The 12,832-nt window shown below is 42.7% G+C and overlaps 1 non-coding gene across 1 annotated transcript; it reads right to left on the bottom strand.

Annotated features, from left to right (window-relative positions):
* Positions 1-7,756: 7,756 nt before the first annotated feature.
* LOC123454432 lies at positions 7,757-7,967 on the bottom strand. The gene has a single exon (XR_006633388.1). It is a non-coding gene; the product is annotated as a small nucleolar RNA U3 (small nucleolar RNA).
* Between the last annotated feature and the right edge of the window lie 4,865 nt (positions 7,968-12,832).

Raw genomic sequence — 12,832 nt, 5'->3', positions numbered from 1 at the left:
CAGCTTTAATCCCAGCACTCAGTAGGTAAGAAGATGGCTATGATTCAAGGCCAACCTGGAACTATAGTGAACTCAGCCTGGGATAGAGTGATACTTTACCTAGAAAAACTATAATAAAGAAATAAAATGTAAACCGGGCGTGGTAGTGCACACCTTTAATCCCAGCATTCAAGAGGCAGAGGTAGGAGGATCACCGTGAGTTTGAGGCCACCCTGAGACTCCATAGTGAATTCCAGGTCAGCCTGGGCTAGAGTAAGACCCTATCTCAAATATAAAATAAATATAATAAAATATACAAAAAATGTATAGGCAGCCAGATGTGGTGACACACAACTTTAATCCCCACACTTGGGAGACAGGTAGGAGGATAACTGAGTTCAATGCCAGCCTAAAACTACCAAGTGAGATCGGGTGTGGTGGCGCATGCCTTTAATCCCAACTTTCGGGAGGCAGAGGTAGGAGGATAGCCATGAGTTCAAGGCCACCCTGAGATGACATAGTGAATTCCAGGTCAGCCTGGGCTAGAGTAAAACTCTTAACTGCGAAAAAACAAAAAGCTACTAAGTGAGCTTCAGATCGGCTTGGGCTAGAGTGAGACCTTACCTCCAAAAATAAATATAAAAGTATGTGGGAGGCAGAGGTAGGAGGATTGGTGGAAGTTTGAAGGCACTCTGAAACTACATGGTGAATTCCAGGTCAGCCTGGACTAAAGTGAGACCCTACCTCAAAACCAAAAAAAAAAAAAAAAAAAAAAGTATAGGCAGAGCCAGGCACTGTGTGTGGCCCATACCTTTAATCCCAGCACTTGGGAGGCTGAGGTAGGAGGCTCACTGAGTTTGAGGTCAGAGGGTGTTCTAAGTAAGCCTATGCTACAGTGAGACTTCTTCAAAAAGAAAACAAAAAACAAAACTATTCAGGCAGGATGGAGTTTATCTGTAGTCCCAGTCTTGTTGAGCAAGGGCTGGAAAATCTAGTTGGAGTTCAGCCTAGTCTCCACAGTGAGTTCAAGGCTATCTTAGACTACAAACCAAGACCCTATCTCCCAAACAAACCTGCTGGGAGTGTAACTGAACAGTGAAATGCAGCCTAGAATGTGTAAAGCCCTAGGTTTAATCCACAGTGCCACTAAAAATAAAAACCTTGAATAAGTAGTAAATTAAATATGAGCAAAAATTGCAAGACCATCATAAAGAATCTCTGCCAGTTGTGACAACTCACTGTCCACCAACAATGTTAAATGTCCCATGAGGGGCCAGATCACCCTTGGTTGTGAGCCATTACCTAGACAAGTAAAAGCTCATGTGTATCTGCATGTGTACAAGCACTTGTGGGTGTGCATTTCTCAGAGGACAAATCTCATGAACAAAGGGCACCACCCCTGAGACAGCAAATACAATGCTAACCAGCTGACAGTTTGGAAGATGTACAATACAATTTCCATAAGTATGAATATTTATCAGCTAGTCATTTGAGAGCATGATGTAAAGAAGCCATCTGTGGAGGCCTTTATGGAGAGAACAGCTAAAAGAAATGTGCAAAATACTTATTTTTAGAGTCCGATTCTCTGCAAGTTGGCTTCCTCCTTTGAAAGCTACCCACTCTGGTGTCAAGTGCACACTGGGTTAGAAGAGGCAAATGCCATTGTTGGCTCCAAATTACCAAGTTAGGGTGACATCAGTGTCATATGGTGGCTAAGTTAGCCAGTGATTTTATTTCATATTTAATTTTTTAAATATTTATTTGAGAGCTACAGACAGAGAAAGAGGCAGAGAGAGAAAATGGGTGCACCAGGGCCTCCAGCCACTGCATGGGCCACTTTGTGCATCTGGCTAACGCGGTCCTGGGGATCAAGCCTCAAACTGGGATCCTTAGGCTTCACAAAGAAGCTCTATTCCATTTTTTTAAAAGTTTTATTTGCAATCCGAGTAATCAGAGTTAAGGAAAGGGAAGGAGGGAGAATTGGGTGTGCCAGGGCCTTTTGCCACTGCAAATTAACTCCAGATGCATGTGCCACTTTGCGTATCTGGTTTTATGTGGGTACTGGGGTTCAAACCTGGGCTGGCAGGTTTTGCAAGTAAATACCTTTAAACTGCTGAGTTACCTCTCCAGGTACCCCCTCACCCACATGCCCCAGGTAGGGTTCCACTGTAGTCCAGACTGACCTGAAATTCACTCTGTTCTCAGGGTGGCCTCAAACTCACGGTGATCCTTCTACCTCTACCTCTCCAGTGCTGTGATTAAAAGCATATGCAACCACACCTGGCTAAGTTATCTTTTTTCTTAATATTTGTTTATTTGAGAGAGAGAGAGAATAGGCTTTCCAGGGCCTCCAGCCAGTGCAAATGAACTCCGGACGCATGTGCTTCCTTGTGTATCTGATCTGGCTTACGTGGGTCCTGGAGAAACAAACCTAGGCCCCTTTGACTTTGCAGGCAGATGCCTTAACTACTAAGCCATCTCTCCAGTCCCCAAATTCTGTTTTTTTTTTTTTTTTTTAAGTATTTTATTTATTTATTTGAGAGAAGAGAAAGAGTCAGAGAGGGAGAGAGAGAATGGGCATGTCAGGACCTCCAGCCAGTGCAGATGTACACATGTGCCACCTTGTATATCTGGCTCACATGGGTCCTGGGGAATTGAACCTGGATCCTTTGGCTTTGCAGGCAAGTGCCTTAACCGCTAAACTATCGCAGTCCCCCAAATCTTTGTGTGTGTGTGTGTTTTCCAGAAAAGGTAGGTTCTCCCTCAAGCCCAGGCTACCTGGAATTGACTATGTACCCTCAGGCTGGCCTCAAACTCACAGCTTTCCTCCTACCTCTGCCTCCTGAGTGCTGGGATTAAAGATGTGCCCCACCACGACCTGCCCATCCCTGCTTTTGAATGCTCTAAAAGGACCCACTGCTGTCTTGCTGTGTGTATGATTTATATTTAGCTTTGCTTCCAAGTAAAAATTCCTTAGCACACTAGGTACAAGGATCACTGTGAGTTCCAGGCCAGCCTGGGCTAAAGTGCAAAGAGAAAAAGAAAATGGGACTGATGGGCTGGAGAGATGGCTGAGTGGTTATTAAGGTGCTTGCCTGCAAAGCCTAACAACCAAAGTTCGAGTCCCCTAATACTCATGTAAGCCAGATGCAGAAGGTGACACAGGCATCTGGAATTCATTTGCAGTGGCTAGAGGCCCTTGTGCACTCATACACTCTCTCTCTATGTCTGTGCAAATATTTTTTTTTCTTTTTGAGGTAGGGTTACACTGTAGCCCAAATTGACCTGGAATTGTAGTCTCAGGGCACCCTTGAACTCATGGTGATCCTCCTACCTCTGCCTCCGAAGTGCTGGGATTAAAGGCGTGTGCCACCACACACAGCTAAATAAAATATTTCTTAAAAAAGGAAAGAAAATGGGACTAATTGTTTATGTGCTGAAGATTGAGCACGAGACCTTAGCATAGGCTAATAGCGTGTCTCAGCGATTGAGCAACATTCCTAGCACATAGTAACACTTTTTAAATATTTTATTTACTTGAGAGGGGGCACAAATACAAAACAGGCTGGGTGTAGTGGCACCATTCTTAAACCCATTACTCACTTGGAGGCAGAGGTATGAGAATCTCTGAGAGTTCGAGGCCACCCTGAGTCTACATAGTGAATTCCAGGACAGCCTGAGCTAGAGTGAGACCTTACTTTGAAGACAAAACAAAAAAAGAAAATGGGTAATCCAGGTCCTTCTGCCAAATATGTGCGCCACCTTGTGCGTATTTGCAATGAGAGAGAATGGATACACCAGGGCCTCTAGCTGCTGGAAATGAATTCCAGATATATGTGCTACTTTGTGCATCTGGCTCATTGAACCCAGCTTTGCAGGCAAAAGCACCTTAACTGCTGAACCATCTCTCCAGTCCCACTTTGGAGATTTTGAACTGTAGTTAGACACAGTAGGAAGGGAAGGAAGGCAGTAAAAGTGCCAATCCTTTTCGAAACCTGTTGCTGCCACACCACAGGCAGGTTCACCTGAAACCTGTCAGTGCAAACTTACCTGAAAACAAAGATCTTGGCAGTTTTAATGATCTGGAGATGACATCTTCCTCAGGGTGGGCCCAATGTCCAGTGGAAAATGCTCAAATACTCCTAACAGAAGGGAAGATCTGCAGGGAAGAGGGCCATAGAGCATAGAGAGGAGAGTGACGTGGCTACAAACAACACCTGGACAAGCTGCAAGTGGTTCCTTAGACTACAGGAAACATGGCTTCAAGAACCATGAGAAAATACATTATTTTAAAAATATATATTATTTATTTGCAAGCAGAGATAGAAGACAGAGAATGAATGGGTGCTCCAGCCTCTGCAAGTGAACTCCAAACCATGTGCCATCTTGTGCATCTGGCTTTATGTAGTTACTAGGGAATTGAACCTGGGTCATTAGGTTTTGCAGGCAAGTGCCTTAACCACTGAACCATCTTTTCAGCCCAAGAAAATGCATTCATTCTGTAGTCAGCTGCCAGAGCAGTGGTGACTGTTATGACAGCCCCTGGAAAGTAAGACATCTCAAATGCCTTGTAACCTCAGAGGTGTCCCAAGCTTGACTTGGTCTCTGAGGCTCTTTGCCTAATGAGTGCACGCCAGGGTTCAGCTCAGACTCAGGCCAGATGAAGTGTAGTTGCAGCAGATATTACTAGAGAGGTATAGAATCCAGCAAAGCACCAGTTTGAGCTGGGCTTTGATGGATGGACAGGAGTTTGACAAGCGGGTCACAAAGGTAAGTTGGTGTGAAGAAGGCTCAAGTATAGGAATAAACGAGTATCAAGATGGGCATGATGACGCATGCCTTTAATCCCAGCACTCAGGAGGCAGAGGTAGGAGGATCGCTGTGACTTTGAGACCACCCTGAGACTACATAGTGAATTCCAGGTCAGCCTGGGCTAGAGCCAGACCCTATCTCAAAAAACAAAAAACAAAAGACAAAGTAGTGGGCTGGAGATACAATTTAGTGGTAAAGGCACTTGCCTGCAAAGTCAAAGGACCTAGGTTCGATTCCCCAGGACCCATATAAGCCAGATGCACATGGTGGCACATGCATTTGGAGTTCATTTGCAGTGGCTAGAGACCCTGAGCACCCATTCTCTATCTGCCTCTTTCTCCTTCTCCTTCTAAAGTTCGTTTGCAGCACTAGAGACCCTACTGCACCCATTCTCTATCTGCTTCGTTCTCTCTCTTTCTAATAAATAAATGAAAAAAAAAAGTATCAAGGCCATAACTCTGGCCAGAGAATGATAAAATGTAGTGATGACTCAGTGTGGTGGGGTGGGAAGATATATAATATTGCTGATAGTTAAAGGACAAGTTTGGTTCTGGGTATGATAGCATCGTTTTGTTTTGTTTTAATGGAATTCACTATGTAATCTCAGGGTAACCTCAATCTCGTGGCAATCTTCCTACCTTTGCATCTGCATCCCAAGAGCTGGGATTAAACACATGCACCACCATACCTGGGCTTTTTTTTTTTTTTTTTTTTCACTCTAGCCCAAGTTTACCTGGAATTCACTATGTAGTCTTAGGGTGGCCTCAAACTCAACAATCCTCCTACCTTGGCCTCCCAAGTGCTAAAATTAAAAGCTTGGGCAACCATACCTGGCTGTGATGGCATCTTTAATCCCAGCACGCAGGAGTCCTGAGTTTGATTCACCAGTATTCACCTAAAGCCAAATGCACTAAATAGTGCATGCATCTGGAGTTCTTTACAGCAGCTGGAGGCCCTGATGTGCGCTCTCTCTCTCTCTCTCTCTCTCTCTCTCTCTCTCTCTCTCTCTCTTTTATAATTTTTATTGATAACTTCCATAACTGTAGACAATAACCCATGATAATTCCCTCCCTTCCCCCACTTTCCCCTTTGAAACTCCACTCTCCATCATATCCCCTCCCCTTCTCAATTAGTCTTTTATTTTGATGTCATCTCTTCCTCCTATTATGATGGTCTTGAGTAGGTAGTGTCAGGCACTGTGAGGTCATGGATATCCAGGCCATTTTGTGTCTGGAGGAGCACGTTGTAAGGAGTCCTACCCTTCCTTTGGCTCTTACATTCTTTCTGTCACCTCTTCCGCAATGGACCCTGAGCCTTGGAAGGTGTGATAGGGATGTTTCAATGCTGAGCCCTCCTCTGTCACTTCTTCTTAGCATTGTGATGCCTTCTGAGTCATCCCAAGGTCACTGCCATCTGAAAAGAAAAGGTTCTCTACCAAAAGTGAGAGTAGCCTTAATATATGGGTATGTACATTATAAGAAGTACTGGGCAGTTTGGTAAGCATAGTATATTTAGCCAGACACTAGCAGACAATACATCCCTAGGGCTCATGACTACCTCTGTTGTAGGTTTTCAGAAACAGGATGTGTTCCCTCCTGTGGAGCTTGCCTCCTGTCCAAATCTCCACTGGTGATTTTTCTGTCTCCCATTGAACTGCATGCAGCATAGCTTTTTCCAGCTTTCTGTCAGCTGGTCTACATGAAGGTTTTCAGCTCAGTTCCAGCAGTATTTCTCAGTGACCTTGCAGCCCAATTATGTGGAGTCTTCAGCAATGGGGTCCTAGCATCTTCCTGATGGGAAACCAAGGGCCTTGGCAATGGCCTGTAATGTTTTAGAGTTATCAGTGACCTCCCTGGCCAACAACTATCTGGAAGGTATCCCATTCCTGGCACTGAAAACTTTCTAGTAACAATCTATGGCTTCTGAGTGTTCCATTGTCCAAAAAAGTAGGTTTCCATATGACTTATTTATATCCTCTTAGATTTTGATTAGTCCTCCCTCTACCTTCCCTTTACTCAATCTCTTCCCCTGACATCACTTAGGCCTTTTCACCCCCATTAATCTATTCTTCTACTTACATATGTACAATGCTAACCTATTAAGTCCCCTTTCCCTCTTCTTTTCTAGTCCCTTTATATCCCCTTTCTAACTTACTGGCCTCTGCTGCTGAGTTTTATTCCTACTCACACAGAAGTCCAATCATCTGTAGCTAGGATCCACATATGAGAGAGAATATGTGACGTTTGGCTTTCTGGGCCTGGGTTACCTCACTAAGTATAATCCTTTCCAGATCCATCCATTTTCTGCACATTTCATAATTTCATTTTTCTTTACCGCCAAGTAGAACTCCATTGTGTAAATGTGCCGCATCTTCATTATCCACTCATCAGTTGAGGGACTCCATTTCCCAGCTATCGTGAATCGAGCCACAATAAACATTGTCAAGCAAGTATCTCGTGTGCCATGCCTGGCTTGTCTGTCTCTCTTCTATCTCTGCTTGCAAATAAATAAAAATTAAAATATTTTTAAGAAGAATCCAGCGGGGTGTGGTGGTGCATGACTTTAATCCCAGCACTTGGGAGGCTGAGGTAGGGGCCCCTGAGACTACATAGTGAATTCCAGGTCAGCCTGGTCTAGAGCGAGACTCTATCTCCAAATTTAAAGAAAAAAAAAAAAAAGGAGGGTATTACCATGGAGTATTTTTTATAATCATGGAAAATGTTAATAAAAATTGAGAAAAAATGTTTTTTTTTTTTTTTTTTAAGGGGTGGAGAGATGGCTTAGCAGTTAAGGCACTTGCTTGAGAAGTCTAAGGACCCAGGTTCAACACCCAGAACTCACATAAGCCAGCAGCACAAGGTATACATGTGCACAAAGTCCTGTATATGCTTAAGGTGGCACATGTGTCTAGAGTTCCATTGCAGTGGCTAGAGATGCTGGCATGCCAATTCTCTGTCTCTTTTTTGCCGATCAGACTGCTTCCTCTCCCTCCAGCTCTGGCAAGGAGAGCAGGAATGACCGTTAATGGCAAGTGGCAGTTGTAGCAAAGCAACACCAAGAGCTGCTTCACACTCAGGAGAGAACGCTATGCCTTCTAGCGGTTTCTGGTACTCTACACAGTCAGAGAAACTTCTCTAGAAATGAGCTATAGCAATGATCCCTGAAAGTATAGCCTTTCTTTCATTCTCATAAAAGCATGTTTTGTTTTGTTTTTTTTGTTTGTTTTTAGGCTGGGTGTGGTGACTTGTGCCTTTAATCCCAGCACTATAGAGGCATAGGTAGGAGAATTGCTGTGAGTTCAAGGCCACCCTGAAACTATATAGTGAATTCCAGACCAGCCTGGGCTAGAGTTTGTGAGACCCTACCATGAAAAACAAAAACAAAAAGAAAGTTAAGGTGAGTTCATGCTTGTAATTGGGAAGCTGAGGCAGGAGGATCACCTGAACCTGAGCCATCAGAAGCTCAAGGCTAGTCTGGGTACCATAGATATATACAAGTCAATTTATCTGTCTCCAATCTCATGTAATCCAGGCTGGCCTTGACCCCTTGAATTTACTGTGTGGTCAAGGATAAACTTGAACTTGTGATCTTCCTGCCTCCCTCCCCCTAGTATTCAAATTACAAACTGGTGCTACCATGTCCTGCTTTATGCTAAACTGGTGATCAAATCCATATCTTTGTGCACACTAGGCAAGCACTGTGAAAATTGAGCATTATATATATAAAATTTATCTGACAGAGAAAGAGGGAGAGAGAGAGAAAGAATGGGCACAACAGGGCCTCCAGCCACTGCAAACGAACTCCAGACACGTGTGCCCTCTTGTGCATCTAGCTAACGTGGGACCTGGTAATCAAACCTAGGTCCATTGGCTTTGCAGGCAAATGCCTTAACCGCTAAGCTATCCCTCCAGCTCCTCCCCCGCCACTTTTTTGAAGTAGGGTCTTACTTTAGCCCAGAGTGACCTGTAATTCACTATGTAGTTACAAGGTGACCTCAAACTCCTGGAACTCATGGGAATCCTCCTACTACCTCTGCCTCCACCATGACTGGCTCTTTCATATATATATTTGTGTGTGTGTGTGTATATATATACATATACATATATACACACATACACATACATACGTATACATATGTATATGTATATGTATGTATGTATGTATATTTGTTTGTTTGTTTTGTTTTTCAAGGTAGGGTCTCACTCTAGCCCAGGCATGGAATTCACTATGTAGTCTCAGGGTAGCCTCTAACTCATGACAATCCTTCTACCACTGCCTCCTGAATGCTAGGATTAAAGGCATGCACCACCTTGCCCAGCCTCTTTTATATTTATTTGAACATGTGTGTGTCCTGTTTCCCTTGCAGACAAATGCCAGACACTTGCATCCCTTTGTATTCTCCTTATGTGGTAGCTCAAGAATTGAACTCTAGGGCTGGGGAGATGGCTTAGCGGTTAAGCGCTTGCCTCTGAAGCCTAAGGACCCCGGTTTGAGGCTCAATTCCCCAGGACCTACGTTAGCCAGATGCACAAGGAGGCGCACGTGTCTGGAGTTTGTTTGCAGTGGCTGGAGGCCCTGGCGCTCCCATTCTCTCTCTGTGTCTCTCTCTTTCTCTTTATCTTTCTGTCGCTCTCAACTAAATAAATAAAAATAAACAAAAAAAATTTTAAAAAAGAATTGAACTCTACCTGAGCAACAGGCTTTGTAAAAGAGTTCTTTAAATGTTGAGCCAGCTTCCCAGCTCCTAGCAGCACTATTCTTTTACTATTATTCTTTATTTATTTTTTATTTTATTTTATTACTATTATTTATTACTTTGTTTAAGAGAGGGAAAGAGGCAGAAATAGAGAGAGAATGAGCATGCCAGGACCTCCAGATGCTACAAAAGAACTCTAGATGCGTGCATCCCCCACTTTTGTGCAACTGACTTATGTGGGTCCTAGAGAATCGAACCTGGGTCCTTTGGCTTTGCATGCAATTGCCTTAACTGCCAAACCATTTTGCCAGGCCATAAATAATTAAATAAATGTATATTTATAATGTATTTAAATAATGTGTATTGTATTTAAAATGCATATTTATATATTTATATGTATAAATATTTTATTTATTTATTTGATAGAGAGGCAGATAGAAAGAGTGAGAGAATGTATGCACAGGGCCTCTAGCCACTGCAAATGAACTCAGGATGCATGCACCACCCTGTGCATCTGGCTTACATGGGGACTGGGGAATCAAAGCTGAGTCCTTAGGCTTCATAGGCAAGTTGTTTAATGACTAACCCATCTCTCCAGCACAATTTCTGACTTTTTTTGTTTGTTTGTTTTTTGAGGTAGGGTCTCACTCTGGTCCTGGCTGACCTCGAATTAACTATATAGTCTCAGGGTGGCCTCAAGCTCACTGTGATCATCCTACCTCTGCCTCCCAAGTGCTGGGATTAAAGATGTGTGCCATCACACCCAGCTAAGCCATGGGTTTTGTTTTTTTTTAATATTTAAATTTTTAATCTGAGAGAGGGAAAGAGACACAGAGAGAGAATGGAATGGGCACGCCAGGGCTTCCAGCTACTGCAAACAAACTCCAGACGCATCCGCCACCTTGTACATCTGGCTTGTGTGGGTCTTGGGGAATCAAACCGAGGTCCTTTGGCTTTGTAGGCAAGTGCCTTAAACGTTAAGCCATCTCTTCAGCCCCATAAATATATACATATTTTTTAAACCATGGCTTAGGGGCTGGAGAAATGGCTTGCAGGTTAAGGTGCTTGCCTGCAAAACCAAAGGACCCAGGTTCAATTCCCCAGGACCCACATAAGCCAAATACACAAGGTAGCACATGCATCTGGAGTTCATTTACAGCAGCTGAAGGCCCTGGTGTGCTCATCCTTTCTCTCTCTCTCAAATAAATAAACATTTAACTAAATAAATAAATGTATATATATTTATCATTCATATATAAATATAAATATATATATACATATACATACACATATACATACATATATACATACATACATACATACATACATACATACATACATACATACACATAGTGGGCTGGAGAGATAGCTTAGCAGTTAAGGTGCTTGCCTGAGAAACCTAAGGACATATATTCAATTCTCCAGATCCCATGGAAGGTAGTGTATAGTCGCACTTGCCCTCTAGGTGGCACAACCAGAGTTCTATGTTTGTAGCTGAAGCCTTGGTGTGCCAATTGTCTCTCTCAATCTTAAAAAAGAAAGAAAGAAAGAAAAAAGTCAGAGTACCTACACAAGACCATCATAATAGGAGGAAAGAGCATGACATCCAAACAAAAGAGAAATTGATTGAGAGGAGAGGGAGTTTCAAAGAGGAAAGTGTGGGGGGGAGGGCATTACCATGGGATAATATTTACAATCATGGAACTTGTTAATAAAAAAAAAATTAGCCGGGCATAGTGGCGCATGCCTTTAATCCCAGCACTCTGGAGGCAGAGGTAGGAGTTCAAGAATCAAGAATACATAGGTCAGCTTGAGCTAGCATGAGACCCTACCTTGAAAAACCAACAACAAAAAAAAAAAAAGAAAGAAAAGAAAAGAGGGTTGGCTGGGCATGGTGGCTCATACCTTTTATCCCAACACTCACTCAAGAGGCAGAGGTAGTAGGATTGCTGTGAGGGAGGTCAAGGCTACCCTGAGACTATATAGTGAATTCCAGGTCAGCCTAGGCTAGAGTGAGACCCTACCTTGAAACCCCCCTAAAAAAACAAAAATCCCCAAATTTAAAAAATGGTATTGATGTCAGATTTTGGAGTTCAGGAGGTATCCTCCAAAATTTATGAACCCCAAGTTTTGTGTTCTATCCTACCTTTAATCCTTTAATAAAGAATTAATAATGGGGAGGGGATATGATGGAGAATGGAATGGAATTTCAAAGGGGAAAGTGGGGGGAGGGAGGGTATTACCATGGGCTATTTTTTATAATCATGGAAGATGTTAATAAAAATTGAGACAAAAAAGAATAAAACAGAGTCAAGAAGTATATATTATGAACTTTAGGGGTAACTCACAAATTGTGGGGTTTATTTCAGGTAACTGGGATTTAGAGAACAGGTTTATATTTTTAAAGAACAGATTTGTATTTTATTTATTTATGAAAGAGAGAGCTAGCAAAATGCAGATAAAGAGAGAAAATGGGCATAACAAGGCCTCTAGTCACTACAAACGAACTCCAGACTCATGTACCACCTTTTGCATTTAGCTTTGTGGGTACTTAGAGGAGTGAATTTGGATCCTTAGGCTTTGCAGGTAAGCCTCTTAACCATCTCTCCAGCCCTGATCTTAAAAAGTATATATATATATGTATATATACACATACATATAAATATATATATATATATATATATATTTTTTTTTTTTTTTTGAGAGAGAGAGAGATAAGAGAGATGGATAGAATTGGTGTGCTGGGACCTCTAGCCACTGGAACAAAAGCATGCGCCACCATGTGCACCTGGTCTTCATGGGTTCTGGGTCTCCAGGCTTTGCAGGCGAGTGTTTCAACTGCTTAAGCCAGCTTTCCAGCTCCCAACTTAAAAAAAAAATTATTAACAACTTTGATAATTGTAAACAATATCCAATGGTAATTCCCTCCCCAAACTTTTTTGTTTGTTTGTTTTTGTTTTTCGAGGTAGGGTCTCACTGTGGCCCAGATTTATCTGGAATTCACTATGGAGTCTCAGGGTGGCCTCAAACTCTCCGTGATCCTTCTACCTGTGCCTCTTGAGAGCTGGGATTAAAGGCATACACCACCACGCCCAGCTAATTCCTTTTAAAAATATTTTTATTTTATTTATTTTTAAAAATATTTTTAAAATTTATTTATTTGAGAGCAACAGACAGAGAAAGGGGGGGGGAGAGAGAGAAAGAAAGAGAGAGAGAGAGAGAGACAATGAGAATGGGCGCACCAGGGCTTCCAGCCACTACAAACGAACTCCAGACGCGTGCGCCCCCTTGTGCATTTGGCTAACATCGGTCCCAGGGAATCCAACCAGGGTCCTTAGGCTTCAC

Source organism: Jaculus jaculus, chromosome 13 (assembly GCF_020740685.1).
Source record: "Jaculus jaculus isolate mJacJac1 chromosome 13, mJacJac1.mat.Y.cur, whole genome shotgun sequence".
Taxonomy (NCBI): domain Eukaryota; kingdom Metazoa; phylum Chordata; class Mammalia; order Rodentia; family Dipodidae; genus Jaculus; species Jaculus jaculus.
Note: the sequence above shows the minus strand (reverse complement) of the source record. Positions and strands in the feature narration are given on the sequence as shown.